Source organism: Hemicordylus capensis, chromosome 5, assembly GCF_027244095.1.
Source record: "Hemicordylus capensis ecotype Gifberg chromosome 5, rHemCap1.1.pri, whole genome shotgun sequence".
In the NCBI taxonomy this organism is placed as follows: domain Eukaryota; kingdom Metazoa; phylum Chordata; class Lepidosauria; order Squamata; family Cordylidae; genus Hemicordylus; species Hemicordylus capensis.
In genome coordinates this window covers 177,906,145-177,924,350 of record NC_069661.1, presented here as the reverse complement: position 1 = coordinate 177,924,350, position 18,206 = coordinate 177,906,145, and the positions used below count along the sequence as shown (strand labels likewise).

Genomic DNA, 18,206 nt, shown 5'->3' with positions numbered 1-18,206 from the left:
CACCTTGGACCATGCTACTTGCCTCTGAAATCTTGGATTGACAAGCAAGGACTACGCTACTTGCATCTGGAATTGCATCTGGAATCCTGGATTCGAATTGCATCTGGAATCCTGGATTGACAAGCCTCTACAGGCTCCCAAATTTTAACTGTTGGGCAGTTTGCTAACTAAACATTGCTATCTTGACATATCCTACCTACATGAACAAAGAAAACAAGAATGTTTTAAGATATGTTCCCTTATTAATTGCCTCAGGTAATCCCCATTTCACTATATGCATGTACGGAATTCTGTATTTCAAAGGATGTGCCCTAACCACGGATTGAAGCATGGATTGAGCACAGTTCGGAAGCAGCTCAGGGGAGCTTTAAAAGGTGAGCAGGTCCTTATCTGCTCTCTGCCACTCCATGCAGCTTCCACAAGTTCATCCGTGCATCACCAGCACACACATGGCATCTGTGCATGCGCGAACACCATTTGCGTGGTCAGCATGGTATTGCTGATAATTCACTTAAAGGTTCATCCCACCACCCACCCACCCACCCACCCAGTGGCACCCGCAACAGCCGCCAGTGAGTGAAGGTGATACAGACAGAAAGCACAGTTTTTACCTTACTGCTTTAGCACTAAGGTTCATGGGACCTAAGCAGACTAACGTGTGCACTAGACAAGATTACTAAAATATGCAATATAGGTGGACCTTGATATCCGCGGGGGTTCCATTCCAGGTTGCAGCCGCAGTAAGCTTCTTACCTTGCTCTGCTGTTCCCCCTGAGTCATGTTGCGGCCACAAATCAGCCAAAAATCAGATTCTCCTGCACTTGTATTTTTTCACAAAGGCAGGAGCCATTTTGTGGCTCTGTCAAAGAAAATGGTGGCCATAAATGACCTCTGCAGTCATTTCCGGCCACCTCCGACCCGTGGATACGCAAGGTCAGCATGTTTTGTTTAGGTTTTTTCCCCACGTATGCCAAGGTCGGGTGTCTTTTTCCCGACCACGGGTATGTGAATCCGCAGATATGGAATCCACAGATAACAAGGTCCACCTGCACAAAACTGCTTTGAATTTCAAATTTACTAGCTGACATTTAGACTAGCACCATGCTGGTGCAGCAGTGCCTGATCTCCAGACCAATATTGCATTATGTGACCGACAGGGACAAATTTTTATAAGCTCCACTTCTCTCTGAAGCCCACTGTGGCTCCTGAAAACATGTCCTTGAGGGTCATGCACTCCTCTTTCACTGAAATCAATAGGACTTAAAAATGCTTAACTTTGGCTGTACTGGTCCAATGACTTCAGTTATATCAACTAGGAAAACACAGAATTACTTTGGAATAAAAGACAAAGAATGGGCACTTCCTAATATTACACTTTCCTTATTCCCTAATCTTAAGTATATTTATTTGCAAGCAACTCTCAGAGCTTGCACTTTTCTGACAGCAGGTTCATTTTGTTTTTCACCTTTGAGATCCTATCAATCAATAAAAGTTCCAAAACTTACTCTGTTCAATGCTCAAAAAGAGCCATCAGCAGTCTGCACAAACTTTTGTTTGTTCATCTTACCAGTTACAGTAATAACAACAATCTAAGGTAGGTTCATTGTCTCAAATAGCACATAACGATCAAAAATAAAAAGTAATATGTTTTTCAAGTATGTTCCAAATATGCCATAGTTTTGTAGCATTGTAAACAGGCATGAAGTAGTATTACAACTTGACAGTGGGAACAAATTCTTCAGAACAGGTTAACATGCTTCTGTTTAATGAACTTGGAACAAGAATGAACAAGAATTAAATTATTTGCTCCTTGCACATGCAAAGTACTCCATTAATTTTTTTAAAAAGATTTGAAATAGAAATCAAAATGACATGAAATTCTGGGATGCTAAAAGTTAACAAAATTCCACCTGGTGAAAAAATGATTGCATGCATGATGCCTATTTATAAAATCAAGTACATGAGATAGGAACAAGAAATGGTGAACTTAAAATAATAAAAAAAAATTTTTTGCAGTAAAAAATAGCACATTAATAGATGTCCCAGCATATAGAGTAAAACTTATTTCTGCACAGAAGATAACAGGAGTGTTACCAGTGAGTGACTTTACATAAGAACATATGAACTTTGAAAGGCCAGGATCTCAAGCAATGTTCTTTTTTGCCACTGGACATTAAACTACCAAGCCCAGAATTAACTGTAATACAGGGCTATTGGGTGCATGTTAAATTCAAAGCATTATGCTACATTTAGTTCACATTTTTAAACGTCTGTTTCAGCACAGATTGACTGAAACTGGTGTACCACTACAAAACAAAATCAGCTAGGTTGTCACAGTAGAATAGCAAACTGAATATCATGTACCTGTTTAACTTTCTATTTATATTAATAAAGTAATTTAAATAACTCTGAATATCAACTATCACCATTACAGTATTTTCTTCTGCTTCTGTTTGTTACCTTATGGCTGTTCTTGTGCCCTGTTTTTCACCTCTTAGTAGAGAAAGTCAAAACGTTGTTTAAAAACTCTTCCTCTCTTTGTAATCCTGCTGATAAATCTCTGTGCTGCTGAACTCTGCTGCTGCCAGACTGTGTGCAGGAAGATGTACAAAACAGGCTGTTTTTCAATAGCCAATCACATCCTCTTTGGACCTCCCAAGCTTCACTATGTGATCAGCATAGGCTTTGTAGAAATACAATAGGGGTTAAACACTTCTCTGTATTACTTTAAAAGCAAGAAAATCTGCTTAGTTGCTTACACATCTTATTCAAAGGATAGTTCTTTAAGATTTTAAACAGCAACAGGCATTTGTTTCAAATTCCTATAGTTCCTGATTCACGAAGTGGACAACACTGAAATGGATTAAGTATCAAGATTTCCTCGAGAGTCTTTTTCTACCCCGAATTTGCTCTAACTGTTTTTTGCTTTCTTATCTCAAAGACCTGATTTGATTTTACCCTAACGCCCTGCTATAGTTATTGATGATCTTAACAGTACTCTGTTCTAGAGAGGCGTACACTGGATCTCCACAAAATAATTTCTTTATGATTATTATTCACTGCATTATACACAAGACTGCATTATACACAAGGTTGATATAACAGATTTATCACTTTCTTCACATTTGATTTTCAAGCAATTGCCTTGACACAATTAGTCAAGAACAATGATGCCTTTCAAATTCCACTCCGTGAAAAAAATATGACATCTATGAATACAATATATCTCTTTGCTGACAGAGCACACAATGTCAGTTCTAGAAAAGTCAACTCACAAATGTTTCCATTGCCATTTTGCATGGTCAAAACAATAAGAAATGTCCCTTTGAAGCCCACTTAGTATCTCTGAAGACCAGTTCAAAATCTTCACAAAAGTACAATCACCATTTGAAACAATCTATTTCAAAGCATATTGTCAGAGAAGCTTAACAATAAGCATAGCCACATGACCTCTTACACTTAACAAAGAAGAGTCAGTGTTGCTTAACTATGCCCATTCTAAACATGTGTTATCACAAGCCTTGGAGTTAATTATCAGACAATCATACACACTTTAAAAGGGGGGGGGAATACTGTATCCAACAATTGCTCTAGGGTTTTATAGTTCAACACTGCTACTTTCAATACACACATCCATGACCATGTTGATTAATAGCACCTGCTGACATGGAAATGAAGAATATATTGTAAATTAAGCATAACATTAAACTTACACACTATTTTTAACTCTTCCAAAAACACTAATACCACATCTATCCACTTTATCTGTATCAGTTGTATCAGTCAATTTAAGAAATTAAATACAAAGTCTCTCACTGAAATTAATAGATCTTTAGAGACTGGTTGGATCACAACCTTACTCTTAAATCTGATGTTTATCGTGCCTCATAGGAATACACCTAATTGTTCTTCTAAATAACTTATTTGTTTCTCTACTGCTGATTATATTACAATGTATTTAATATATAAATGAATCTAATTGCATAATTAAAAACTGAATTTGGAAGGAAAGCTCCTAAGATTTTATTTTGAACAATGATAGTTTTCTGTTCTTTAAACATGAATAGGAGAAGGACAGGTCTGATTTTGTAACTTGATTGACCAAATCTAATCAGAATTATTTCTGCACACTGCTTCACTACAGCAGTAGCCCCATTAAACACTAAATGCTTCTGGAACCCATCCCCTTTTAGCCTCCTACTGTGACCCATTACTTTCCAAACAGTAGCTACTCAGTGGGCTACTCTAAACATTCAGGAGAAGAAAGTGCTATATTAATGGACCTCTCAAAACCCATACCAAATTTGTCACTCGATTTCTGGGATGGCTATCTAAAGCTAAACAGTTCCTTTGAAAGAGATTTCCAAAATATGCCTTTGAAACAATTCTAAATCACTGCAATAATTTTTAAAGTAATCATCTGTGGCATATGTTGTATCTATTATCAGACTCAAGATGATTTAGACTAAAAGTACAATCTGCAAATATCTTGCATTTGAAATGTATTATTGTGCATAGAACAATGCATTTAAAAGCCCAGCCTTATTCATGTTTACTCAGTTATAAGTCTCACAGATTTCAATGATATCTTTTCGTACATAATGTACATAAGATTGCAGCCAAATAGATTTAAACATTATTTGCATACAGTATATAACATTCTAACATATTGTTCACCTTCTTGATCAAAAAGACAGAGCTTTAGCACCTAAATTTTTATTAGTGTAATACCAACTGAGACCAATGAATATGACCATGTTAACTGTAATTTACTATCACTAAAGATCTGGGAAATTGGTAAATTTTATCTTTTATTAATCTCTGGATCACTTGTACACAGTTAAATAAATACACACTGTTATAATTTTATGCTTGTCCCACAAATCAATTTGATTTAATTATGCACATAAGATACTGCCATCTACGAATTTGACAGGATGCAAACATGAAATTATCTGAAAAATTAAGAAAATAGGCAAAGCAATACTTTTCCTTTTAGCACTTGCTTTACCCACTTTCTTGCACAAGTGGATAGTCATGTGATAAAGTGCTACAAGCACTACAAAGTACTATGGAACTTGTGCTAGGGTTATATCACTTGTGATCCAACCCTAAAAAATCCATTTATTATAGCAGGGACGGGTAACAGATATACCTACATTTAGGTATCTTCTATAAAAGCTAGAAAGAAAGAACTTGGGGGAAAGAAAGAACTTTCGATTCGAACCAGTTTGAACTGATTTGAACCTCCAAAAGTGGGTGAGATTTTCAATGACAAACCATGATTCCACTCTCATTTGCTACCAGAGAATCTACACTCAGAACAACTCAGAAACAACAAAATCCTGCACACCAAGGGTTAGCAAACCATGGGGGTGGTAGGCACCCTCTGTGCACTACACCACCACTCACTCTTGGCTACCCCAGCACCCCTCAAACTCAGGTATGGGGCTGCTGAAACCTCCATTCTTCTCTATGGAGAAAAACCTTAAAGATGCATAAACTTCAAAAAATCACTTAGAAATCAGCCCTTTGCCCAATTCCTTTAAAATAATTCTGTAACTTCTTTGCCCCCCTTGGGCACTACCACCTACCATACTCCACTCTAGGCCATCCTTTCCCCCCCAACATGAAGTTATACATTTGCTAGAATCCTAATTATTCCCTACGAGGAATTCAAAAATACTTTAAAATTCACCAATAATTGGAGAAGTGTCAGATTGCCTTGGGGTTTGATGGATGGTAGGCACCCCTGGATGCCTACCACCCACCCTATGTTTGTGCCCACAATTGGGGATAATGTGCTGGTTCGAGTCCAATTATACCCTATGAGAAAAATAATTAAAAATATTTCAAATATTCATTAAAAATAGTAGGAGTATCCGATTGCATTGGGGTTTGGGTGGTAGTTGGCACCCATGGGTGCTCAACAATAGGGAATAATGGGCTGGTTCGAGTCCATAAAATAAAATAATTCAAAAATTTATAAAACATATTGTACAAGTGTCTGATTGCTTGGGTGGTAGGCACCCATGGGTGCCAGCTACCATCTCACCCACTTTTGGAGTTTCAAACCGGTTTGAAGCAGTTCAAACCGGTTCAAATTCGAACCAAATTGCGGTGGGGTTTTTTGAGCAAAACCAAAACCGAACCTCCCCCTCCCAGTTCGAACCCGATTCAAATTCAAACCAAACTTGACAAAACGTTTTTGTGCACAACCCTAGCGTAAGTGCACCATCTCCCCGCCCTTAAAGTGCCAAGCCCGGGGCCTTTGAACTTCAAACCGAACCCAGCGTTCGAACGGAGGCCTCTAAAATGTCCTCTGAACCAGTTCGTGCACATGTCTAGCTCCCACATGACATGAGCCTCCTCTGGACTCTGCTGCTTACACACCCACACAAGCAGCATGGCAGCAAGCTCTAGAGTTCCAATGGGAAGGGAAAAACTTGCACTGGGTCCTTCAGACTCCCACAATAACAAGCTGCCTTCAGGATTGCAACAGCTGCGCTCTGCCTGGCCCCTCTTTCCTCCTAAATCTTTGCTATGAGATTGAGATAATCAGGAGAGGTCCAACTACAGTTGTCACCGGCTCGTCTATTGGCTACTTGGGGACGGGCCTTCTCCGCGGCTGCCCTGAAGCTTTGGAATGCACTCCCTGCTGAAATAGGAGCCTCCCCATCTCTGACAATTTTTTAAAATTCACCCAGGCTTTTAATTAAATACCATTTTAACACTGTTTTAAAATATTGTTTTTACATTTTAAATTGTTGTAATGTTTCCAAAACATTGGTTAAAATAAATGACAGCATAAAGTTAAAACTTTATGCTGTCATTTATTTGAAACAATGTTTTAATTTCTCAGTTGTCGTTTATTTGTTTTAACTAACATTTTAACTTTTCTGTTGTCATTTTGGTTGTGAACTGCCCAGAGAAGTAAGTTTTGGGCAGTATAAATTTTTAAAAATAAATAAATAAATAACTGAATTGTCAAGAGACCCACACTGATTCTGCCAATTGTGACCAAGAAGACTGTCTAGTTAAGAGAAGCAGTGTGAGGTAGGCAAAAAAAGAGTCCTGGCACAACGCACACTACTTGACTCTTCCTCCCTGCTGCATTCCAGCCAGTCATGGCCATCCCTTCTTCCCGCCCACTCCCCCATATGGGGTGGGACCACCACGCCCATGATGGGGGCTGGGTGATCAGCAGCAACTGCAGCATGCCTGGAGCAGCTGGAAGCATGAGGAATTGAAGCAGAAATGTCAGTCCCAACACTGCTCTCTCCTCTCCTCAGCATTTTCTATATTTGCCACATCACCAGATTCCACAACAAACAAATGTTGTGACATGATTAGCAACAGAGGAAAACATGTAAATAGTCATCTGATTATTGGATAGTTTGATATAGTCCAATATGGAAAATATTGTATCAGACATTGTTGATATTAGCAATTTTGCATAAAAAAGATACCACAAAAATGTTGCCGATGGGAACTGCATCAAATAAGATATGATTATTGTTCCAATTCAATGAACAGCCCTAGGCTTTAATACTACTAAAGACAAAGCTTCGAGAGGACTTTATTTTTACAAATTAAATAGTAACAAATAAATAAACAATTTTTATAAATATTTCCCATTCAGAATTTCAAAATATGCAAAGGTCTTTTGCTTGAAAGAGAAAAGGCACAAGTACATAGTCATAATTACATCAACCATGCCACTATATTTTTGTTCCATAGAACTGCATATTGTAACAGCTACGAGACTGAACTAAAATTCAGCAAGTCCCTCTGCTATAAATTCACTATGTGGCATTAGGCAGCCACTCCCTCTCAGTCACTCCCTCTCAGCCTCCCATCTGCAATATAAGGGATAACAACATTCAATTATTATACAGGGTTGTTGTTAATATTACAGTAAAATACATGTGAAGCACTTTGAAAAGGTCTTATACTAAATATTAATATCTTTATAAAGATAATTGAAATGAGCAGTGATCTAGTAATACTTTAAGTATAATCAATAAATTGGACTTCAGACATAACTTTTCCACAGACTGTATTGCAACAGACTGTATTGCAACTTTGTCAATAATAGTAGTAACTAACTGAAATTGCATGGGCATGGAAACACTTCATTTTACCTTCCCTAAATGGAGTAAACTATTAGTAGCATGCTGAAATTAGCCTTGGAAGGCAGAAGCTTACTCCAATTGTTGATATATGGTCAAGTGAATCATTAGCTTTAATGATACATTTGGAATTACTATATTAAAATAGGATTCTCTGTAAAGAATTAATTCTCTGTTTGAATTAATTTTGATATGTCTTGAAATGTTGGGGATGTATGAGAGATTTGTGCAGGCCTGTCCTTAGAGAGCCCTGGCAGGGTGCGGAGCCCGGGGCAAATCAGCCAGTGTGGGGGCCCCTTCCAGTTAATTCTAATGGGGGTTAAAAGAGTGGGGGCCAGGGTGGTTGCCCTGCTTACCATGCTCTAAGGACAGCCCTGGATTTGTGTCCCACCCCACTCTGTTTTATCACCTAAGTTGATGAGCCACAATTCTAACTTGATGGGAGAAGTCTTTTCTCATTTATATTTCATGTAACCAAATAACGATAAGGTAATATGTAGTACTCATAATTTCTATAATCAGACTATGATTAATGATATGTGCAGAAATTTGTTAATCTTCATAAAATTTTAATGGACATTCAATAAGCTATTAAAAGCAAAAGAATACTCAATAAACTATTAAAGGACCAGGACCAGTTTGTAACAAAAATATAATACACACATGAAGTAGAGTTATACTGAGATCATATTTCCATCTAGCCCAGTACAATACTGTCTATTTGGACTTGCAGAAGCTCTCCTAAGTCTTGGGCACAGGTATCTTTCCCCAGTTCTGCCACCAGCTATGAGCTACAAGAGACTAACCTGGCTAATTTGCATGCAAAGTATGCCTGCATAGTTTTCAGTCTCTCTGACCTCCAAGTATGATGATGATAAAATTAAGAAGGCAGATTCAGAAGCTACATGAGAAGCTGGTGACTTATGCTTCTGATATGACATCCAAGTTCTCCGTTCTATTACAACGTGATCAACTCTTAGAATAAGGATGAAGGTCCAGGCCCTTTCTATCCACAGAGACTTAATCTCACATCTTCATCTTTTAGGGTAAACAGAGACAAGACTTATATCAGGTACCATCTTCCCTCCCCATTTCACAGGTCACCATTATGATAGCACAGTTGCTGGAAAAGAAAGAAGAGGCCTAATGCCCTGAGTTAAACCTCGACTCTTATCTCAGCCATCCTGATCTTCTGTGAGCAATCATGGACAGGGTAGATTCTTAGAACCCAGTTTATGCAGACTATTTATGCAGCTATTTGGTCACTAAATCCCTACCCTCCTTCACAATGTTATCATGGGAATTTCTTGATTCAGAAATGACCACTATGCAACAGACCCAGAGATTTTGTCCATAACCATTTCAATTTAGCACACAGTGACAGCTCAACTTCAGCCGCCAATACTGCTTGCTAGCACTCCAAAACCTAAATCCTGGGTCCTTGCCCTAGAAAATCATATTGCAAATCATGTTCTGTAGCACACCTCTTATCAATCCTGATTTTAGTATTCTCTATAGGCAAGTACATTTTATTATGTGTCATCAATAATCTTGTGAGCCGAAGAAGACTGATTACAATCATACTTAGGTTGTAAACAAGATAAAAAGGAAAGAGCCTCATGGAACTGTTAAGACTAGCCAGCTTACTGTAGCACAAGCTTTAACAGGTAACAGTTGTTTTTTTATCATCATCATCCTGCGTTGGTTCACATGATCCCTTTGATGGCAGAGGAACACAAATTGGGAGATTTATGCACTAGGCATGCTCTCAATTTCCGGTTTAAGAACCTGGAATTGTTTTACCAATGTCACATTTACACTGTGCTAATCCAACATTTAACCAGGATTGGTAATCTGGGGTTTGATGTACCCCAGATCAAATCCTGGTTAAATTTAGATTGTCACGATGCCGACTAGACATATGTGAAAATTTCTGGCTTCTTACAACTGGAAATTTTAAAGCACGCACAGTGCACAAATCTCCTGATTCCCATTTCCCCACTGTCTCAGGAATCATGAGAACTAGCCCATATAATCCATTAGTTAGTTCTTAAGGTGACAAAGAACTTTTTGGACCGGGTCTCAGGAAGAGAGCAGGAAGAGCAGGCTAAGCCCGCTCTCCCCGCTCACGAGCGGGGAGGGAGCCCTGAGTGGCCAGATCAGCCGCCCACACGACTGCCAGCTCCGAGACGGAGCCGGCGGGGGCTGGGGAGCTCAGGGGCCGTGTGGCCCCTGGAAGCCCCAGTATGCCCTGCGCAAGCGCGCAGCTTACAGTGTGACATTTGCAAGTGTTAATTTAGAATAGCAGCAGAACCAGCATAGCATAGACTCAGAGAAACTAGAAGTATGTGTCCAGGCTGAAGTTCAGACCAAGAAATACGTCAGAGACACAAGCTATGGCAAACAACATGTTCAGGGGACAAAACAACAATCACCATACAAATCAGAATAAAAAACTAGTCCTTGAGCATATAAGCTGCCTGTCTTTAGAACAGGAAGTGCAATGAGTACCAGAGAAATGGACTGTGAAGTCATAGCAAGAAGAAAATTGAACTTGGGAAGGATATTGAAACAGTAACAGAACACTAATTAGATAGTTGGGTCCATAGAAGGAGCAAAGTAAGAATCAATACAGAAGCAGGACACTGAAAAGGAAGTTGAACATTAGATTTGGGTAGCAAAGAGTGACAATCAGAGGAGAGCAGCAATTTGTCCTGAAGCAATACCTTGATTAAACAAGATATTTTATAGTGATCTTTTTCAGTCTACCCAGAATGACATGCAATAGTATCCCACAAGAACTGGTATGCTGTATCTCGTTCTTTAAACATAGTCCCAGGTGCTTAAAAGACTAAGGAACTTTCCTGAACAATTAAGAGCAGAGTTGCATCTTATTGCCTGTTCCTAAAATGCAGTGCCAGTCATTTTAAAAAGGAAAATAACTTCAAATACAAAAACTAAAAAATATACAGTGGGAGGGGGAGAAGAGAAGTGGGCTTTTAAAAAACTTAAGCAATTCAAAACCGAGAACAAGCATGCCATTCTAGCAGTTACAGGCAGAGTCAGCACATACAGTATTAGAGCCCTTTCTCAAGATCAGTGAGAAATCTGCAGGGGAGAAAGCCTTGAAATGCTTACTTCCCTGGCAGACGACCGAGGACTCCTTCCTCACCCGTCCTTCCTCGCCAGAAAGATTGTCGTCCGCCAGATGATTGCTGGCTACTGCCAGCAGCGCGGAGGATCAAGGGCTGAGATGCGTCTTCCCAGCCCCTGGAATACTATAATGCACCGCACGAGAGAGCGAATCCTCCTGGCAGTGGCTGGGAGACTATTTGTGTTTCGGAGATGAACGGAGCAGTGCAGCACCGACACACAAGTAGTTAGCCTGGGTTAAAGGTGCCCTCACACCCAAAACCCGGGCTAAGCAGCGGGCTCCTTAAGTGGGTTTGCCGCTGCGTGGCTCCTGTCAGTTCACACACGCCGGTAACTCCTGGTTGAGCTTGCTTAGACAGGTTTTGCCTGCATGTATGAATAACCTCAATGGCTGTGTTTGAAAATAAGATGGATTATAGACATAAAATTGCAGGCCTGCTCAACTTTGGCCCTCCTGCAGATGTTGGCCTACATCCCTGGCTATTGGCCACTGTGGCTGGTTATTTTAGAAGTTGTAGTCCAAAAACCTCTGGGGGGCCTAAGTTGAGCAGGCCCACAATATTGGGTCTGCCCTTTAAAAAATGGTTTGGAATCTGTATCTAGTCTTTACTGTATTTAGCTGTATTTAGCTGCCTGCTTGACATGGGCAGGACAGGAGACTTATCCTTCTAATTTCTAATAAAAATGGCTGGCGGACAGTTTTGTGGCCCAACTTAAAGTGCTTGTCAGTTTTACCTCTAACAGGATTCGCAGATGTTGTTCACGACAATTCCCAACATCCCTGGCTGCAACACCTTTAGCTGGGCATTATGGGAGTTGTAGTCTACAACATCTGGAAATTCCTGTTTGAGGAAACACTGGTGCTTGTCCTAACAGACAAATTAATGTGATAATTCTCTATATAGGCCAGGGTGACTGGGGAATGGTTCAATACAAACAAGTAGTTTTATTCTAAATGTAGTACTGTATACTATTGCTATGATATGCTACTTTATGTATTTTGTACTCGTTTGACAGCTCTTGTATTTTTATAATACTGTGTCTTGAAATTTCAAAGCTTGGTAAGCTGTTCGAATTCTGATAAAGAATGCTGCTAAAACAGCCAATAAATTAATAAATCCAAAGATAATAAATTGTACATGTTGTTGGTCTTATCTGCAACACTCTCAATCTGAATGGTGTCCATATGAATATATTAAGAAAACAATTAAGCTTAGATTCCATTCCATTATTTTCCCATATAACAGGATCTGAATATATTATTAATCAACTAATGGGAACAATCCATTAGCTGATTGTTATTGCCATCTTAAATATTAAGTACAAACTTCATATTTGTCTTGATGCTGATTTTTTTTTTTTAAGCTGATCAAAAAAGCCTGGTGGCATGCCAAAATCCTCCATGTGTGCTGACAAATCATACTCATGAAGGAATAATATGCATGCCAGAATGCTCTGGATATTTTAATCTTTTCTGTTTAAACTATTAATATGTGTAAAATATTCCTTTTGGTGCCACACATTTTACATTCCCCAAAATTAAACACTGCAAATATATCATAAATATATATATATATAAATTTTACTATGCTTTTTGTTACCACTATTCAGCCTCATTTAAGATTTCTTTACTTCATGAGCTGAGGTTCAGTGAGCGGGAGAGCCATTTTAAAATTTGTCTCTGGGCCAACTCCAACCTTGCTACGCCCCTGGTTCAAAGTCCATAATGCAGAACAACCTACTATATATTTGTGAGTAATATTCCTGTTTAGGCTTTCTTCTGCTCATGGAAGTTGTCTCTGAGTACAACAACCTCAAGAGTGCAATAGTATGCCCCACTATGCACTCTTTAACCCATCCCATCCTTTCAATGATTATAGCATCAATCAGAAAAATCCTATGTTTATAAAGTTGAAGTTCTCAAACAATGTAATTGTGGGGAAAAGAGCACTGATCAGGTGTTCAAAACAATACTACTGAACATGGTTACAAGTACCAAAAGTGGATCGGAAGTCTGACCCCAGCACATCACACACCTCTCTTGTTGCGCTGCTCATGGAAACAACAGTGTTTGTCTGCAGAGGGAAGCACCATAACCATGATGGCAGGTGCTTCTGAATCACAGTTGCTTTCATCTGCAAACACTGCTGTTTCCGTGAGCAGCACGGCAAGGGAGGTGAATAAGAGGCTGAAGCGGGATTTTCAACCCCCTTTTGGCACTTGTAAGCGTGTTAAGCAGCATTCTTTTGAACAGTGCTCAGAAGAGAGTGGAGATTTAGCATGCAGCACGGTGGAGTGCAGCTTGCCAATGTGCTCTCAGGGACACTGTTACCATAACACTTGAACAGGGCAGATACCTAGTACCCCGCTTAATACAAAAAGGGGGGATGAGGCAGGAGGGAGGTTATGGGATATGCCACTTCAAACTCCCCACGTTTAGAGAGGCCAACAGGTTTTATGCAGACATGCACTGACTGATAGACAGAAAGTATAAAAGAAATTAATCTAGCATACTTTGCACTTGCCTATTTTTCACCTCAGTTAACTATAGCAATAGCAATAGCACTTACATTTATATACCGCTCTATAGCCGGAGCTCTCTAAGCAGTTTACAATGATTTAGCATATTGCCCCCAACATTCTGGGTACTCATTTTACCGACCTCGGAAGGATGGAAGGCTGAGTCAACCTTGAGCCCCTGGTCAGGATCAAACTTGTAACCTTCTGGTTACAGGGCAGCAGTTTTACCACTGCGCCACCAGGGGCTCTATAACCATGCTACTAAACTTTGTTAAAGAAGTTTTTTTTAATTGGCTCTAGTAAATTTAAGTGTGTGTGTGTGTGTGTGTGTGTGTGTGTGTGTGTGTGTGTGTGTGTTATAGATAGATAGATAGATAGATAGATAGATAGATAGATAGATAGATTTAGATATAGATAATCTACATGCCACAAAAACCCTTCTATACAAACAATACTGAATTATAATATGTTTAATAAGGATTCTAACACTTTGCATTGTAAAGCAATTTTTTAGTGCAAAAAGCACTTTGCATGTATTATCACAATGAAACCATTACAACAATCCCGTAAGTTGTATTATTATCTCCACTGTAAGAAATTTTTGTTACCCTTTTGAAACATTCGCTATACTCTACTGGGGTATGGCCATGCATTGTCTCCAGCAACAGGACACTTAATTGATAGTTAGGCACCCCAGAACTACATATCTTGTCGAGCCACAGAAAAATGTCTGTGGGTCATAAATATTCAATCAACAATATAAAAGTATTTTATTATGCTTACCAACGGTCAAGATGAATACAATTGTTTCAACAAGCTGTATGACCAGGCCTTGAAGAGTTAGTGTGGAGCTTCCTCTGCACAACTGGCAACACCTCATAATCTTGCTCTAGTATTCTTATACCCCATCTCCCACAATGAAACCTTTAGAACATATTGCCCTTGACCTTTACTTGTTTATAGGAATACTGGTTGGCTAGAACCCTTAACCTTTCCCTTATTCCTTGACTTTTCATATCACCTGATGTTGCGGGGAAAATCCTTTGGAACTGGGCCCTCTTGTTTGATTCAGCCCCTTGTGTTCATCCTTCTATCAAGTTTGACAAAGAATGGAGTGTCTTGCTGAACCAAAGAAGATTAGACCAGGTTCCCGCAACTGACTTCTTGTCTGACTGAATGAAGTTCAAACAAGAAGGGTGCAGTGCTCAAATCAGCTTTATTTTGTGATCATGAAAGGCAAAAGTACAGGTCAGCAAGTCTGGCAAGTACTCTGTGACAAAGCTGCACAGTTGATCAGTTTATACAGGTTTAAAAAAAAACAAGTATATCAGTAAAGCAATTAATACATGTTATTGGTTATTAAACCAATACATATTCCAGAGGTGCCACCTAGAGCCTGGGAAGATGTTACTACCTGGCCTTTCTGACAACTTTACTCCCTATCGTATCTCCTGGGACCAGCAAAATCCTCTTTTCTACTGACTGAGGAATTTGGCTAATGGCCTGTACTTGACAGGTTCTGGTACCTGTTATCTCTCGTAGGCCTCCCATCTCACAATCTTGATTAGGGGCCACATTCTTGGCTTTGGCATCCATTACTTCTTGGCCGAGAGGCCTCTCAATTCTGAACAATTCTTATTTCAGTCCTGCTGGCTTTATATTCTATTAGGGACTTGAACCAAACCACTTTGAATCATACTTTGATATACACTTTTATATACTTATTTGTAGGTCTGGATTAAACAGTCCTTTATCACTGATACATGTACATCAATTGTGGGTTTTCATTTTCTGTACCTGAGCACAGAAAATCCTTTGATGTAGATTAATATCACTTTTGTGGTAGGCTATATGATTCGTTAACACACCAACCTTGACACTACTGATGGAACTGAAAGTTGAAAGTTGATCTAGATATTATGAAATTAGACCTTTTGTTACAAACTTGATCAGAACTATGGAATTATAAGCATAGAAAATAGGACTCTGATCTTTTGCAGAGATCTGAAATTATCGTTGAGAGATTATACTGCTCTTTTAAAGTTTAACAGCCATACTCAAGCCAAGCTAATGTCTCACCTATGTGTGCTATTATTATTGAACTATTAATACCAATAATATGCTTTATTGATAGTAAATATTTCCCCTACTAATAGATTGTACATCATAATGCAGCTTGGAATCTGAGGCTGAGAGGGAGTGGCTTGCCTAGGGCACCTAGAGAGTTTGTGACAGATGCAAAGTCTGAACCAAGGAAATCCTGGTTCAAAACTCAGGCTCTTAGCCATTATGCTACACCAGTTCTCAAAATATAAGTGTGTCTGCCACAGAAGAAAAACAACATATGGTTGAGCATAATCCATTCATTGGTTTATGAACAAAATATTCCCCTGAGTACGTACGCTTATGATTCCCAAGTGATGGATTTTACATTTGGATTAGTGATTTAACTAAGAGCTGTATAAAAATATCACACAAAGGTTGATAACTCCGCATTTGATTATGTATGCAAGGACACATATTAGCTTTGTTTGTACCAAATATAAATCACTGATGATATACATTACATACAGTATATCCAACTTACAGGCAGACATCACTCAGGTAAATGTTGAAATGACAAAACACTTTTTATTTAAATAATGTTCTCTATTTGGTATGTATGATAGTTGTGAATGAGGAAATTGCTTAAAGGGTAAGGGGACTGCTATCAAAGACATGCACAGTGAAACTGGAGAAAACAATCTTCATTTCAAAATATCAGAAAGTCCCTAAAATACTATGGATATGACAAGGAAAATAAGGTTAACACAACAGGCTGCAAAGGCATTTAAAAAAACAACTATCATACATCTCTGCTTTGGAAGCTTTGCTTTGGCAACAAGTGTCATCTACTCCAGGTCTCCTACTACTGTATTTGTCATTCTCCATTCATTCTGCCAGCCATTTGAAATTAAGAACAGGGCTCCATCAGCTCTTCAGAGCTTAGGCAGTACTTCTCGAATACTTAAGAAATGGTTCAGCAACTACAGCATTTATCATCTTCAGTAAAAACCAACACGGCATGCTGAAGCAGCTCAACTTGAGCAGCATTGGATGATACCAGTTTATTTATATATAATGTTGTTTGAATCTATTTCCAAACCAGGTGGTGATTTTGTGCATCAATCTACAACTGAAACATCTGTGTTTATTTCATACCATGGGTTTTCAACCTTTTTAAACATGTGTATTCCTTTCTGTCTCCCCAGTGCACACACAGGGCAGGAGAATTAATTATTGTTGTTGTTGACGAATATTTATATATCGCTCTTCAACCAAAGTTCCCAAAGCTGTTTACACAGAAAAATAAACAAGACATAAAGAAGATGGTCCCCTGTCCCCAAAGGGCTCACAAGCTAAAAAAGAAACCTAAGGCAGATACCAGCAACAGCCACTGCAGGAATGCTGTGCTGGGGTTGGATAGGGCCAGTTGATCTCCCTACTAAACAGTGGCATAATGGGGAGGGCAGCCAGGGCACCTGCCCTAGGCGCCACTGAGAGGGGCGCCACGCCAGTGCCTGCCACCCCCACCCCATTGCCCACCTGCCCAGCCCCAAGGTTCCTCAGCCACTTGCCCTGTTCGCCTTCTTCTCTCCTGCTTGCCTTCCCCTTCGGGCTACAATCGGAACAGCCTGCAAACTGTGACACAGCTCCTTCTCTCCCCGCCTCTCAGCGGGTGGGCAGGGCTTCCAGAGAGGCCTTCCTGCAGGCCTCGCTGAAGCCTGAACTTGAGTGCCAGTTGCTCTTACCCACCACAGTTCTCTCTGCACAGAACAGAGCATCCTTTGCCTGCTTACTGGAGATATGATGTGTTCCTTTTTGTGGTAACTGCCCCCCGATATATAGGGATCTGCTTGCTATTGGGCTTTGATGTGGGGGAGACTGAGAAGTCTGAATATTTAACTTGAAACAGATTGGAAAATTAGATGCCTTTTTAAAAACTGTCTAAAAAACCCGATAAGTGGCTTGTTTCATGGCAGAAAATTACAAAAACTTATGGAACAAACAATATTATATTTTATTCATTCATTCATTCATTCATTCATAAATGCACTTACGTTCAAGTTGTTTTGCAACCCAGAAGGTCTGAATGTGTTGTGCATTTTATTTTTATTTCTTTAGAAATGCATTATATGTCCAAGCTGGTTGGACATGTCCAAAAACCTCACTCATACTATTTACATTGTATGTCATCAGTCAGTATGATTCTGTAATGATATGAAATGTTAATGAGGCCCTGCACATGCTGATTTGCCCCCCAGCCCCGCACCATAACAGGGATGACCCTGCTTCTGAGCACCTGCAGAGAGTAGTTTTTTTATCTCAGTACAGTGAGAGACCACAACCAGCCCTACTTCC

General features: G+C 39.4%; 1 protein-coding gene and 1 long non-coding RNA gene across 22 annotated transcripts in view; one reads left to right on the top strand and one right to left on the bottom strand.

The window, feature by feature from the left end:
• The window catches only part of NRCAM (neuronal cell adhesion molecule), a 214,452-nt gene that overhangs the window by 148,819 nt on the left and 47,427 nt on the right, over positions 1-18,206 (bottom strand). For 6 of the 20 annotated variants that reach the window (XM_053256563.1, XM_053256561.1, XM_053256571.1 and 3 more), the window contains exon 1: positions 2,461-3,053. The exons of 4 other annotated variants lie outside the window; for them this stretch is intronic. The gene's annotated coding sequence lies outside the window, so the exon portion shown is untranslated. Of the gene's footprint in view, positions 1-2,460; positions 3,075-18,206 lie in introns of those variants that run through there. 10 more of the 20 variants (XM_053256574.1, XM_053256575.1, XM_053256567.1 and 7 more) reach the window with 8 other exon arrangements.
• The window catches only part of LOC128327598 (uncharacterized), a 40,598-nt gene continuing 39,776 nt past the window's right edge, over positions 17,385-18,206 (top strand). The window contains exon 1 of one of the 2 annotated variants that reach the window (XR_008308698.1): positions 17,385-17,671. This is a non-coding gene — a long non-coding RNA (uncharacterized LOC128327598). The remainder of the gene's footprint in view (positions 17,672-18,206) is intronic. The other variant, XR_008308697.1, reaches the window with a different exon arrangement.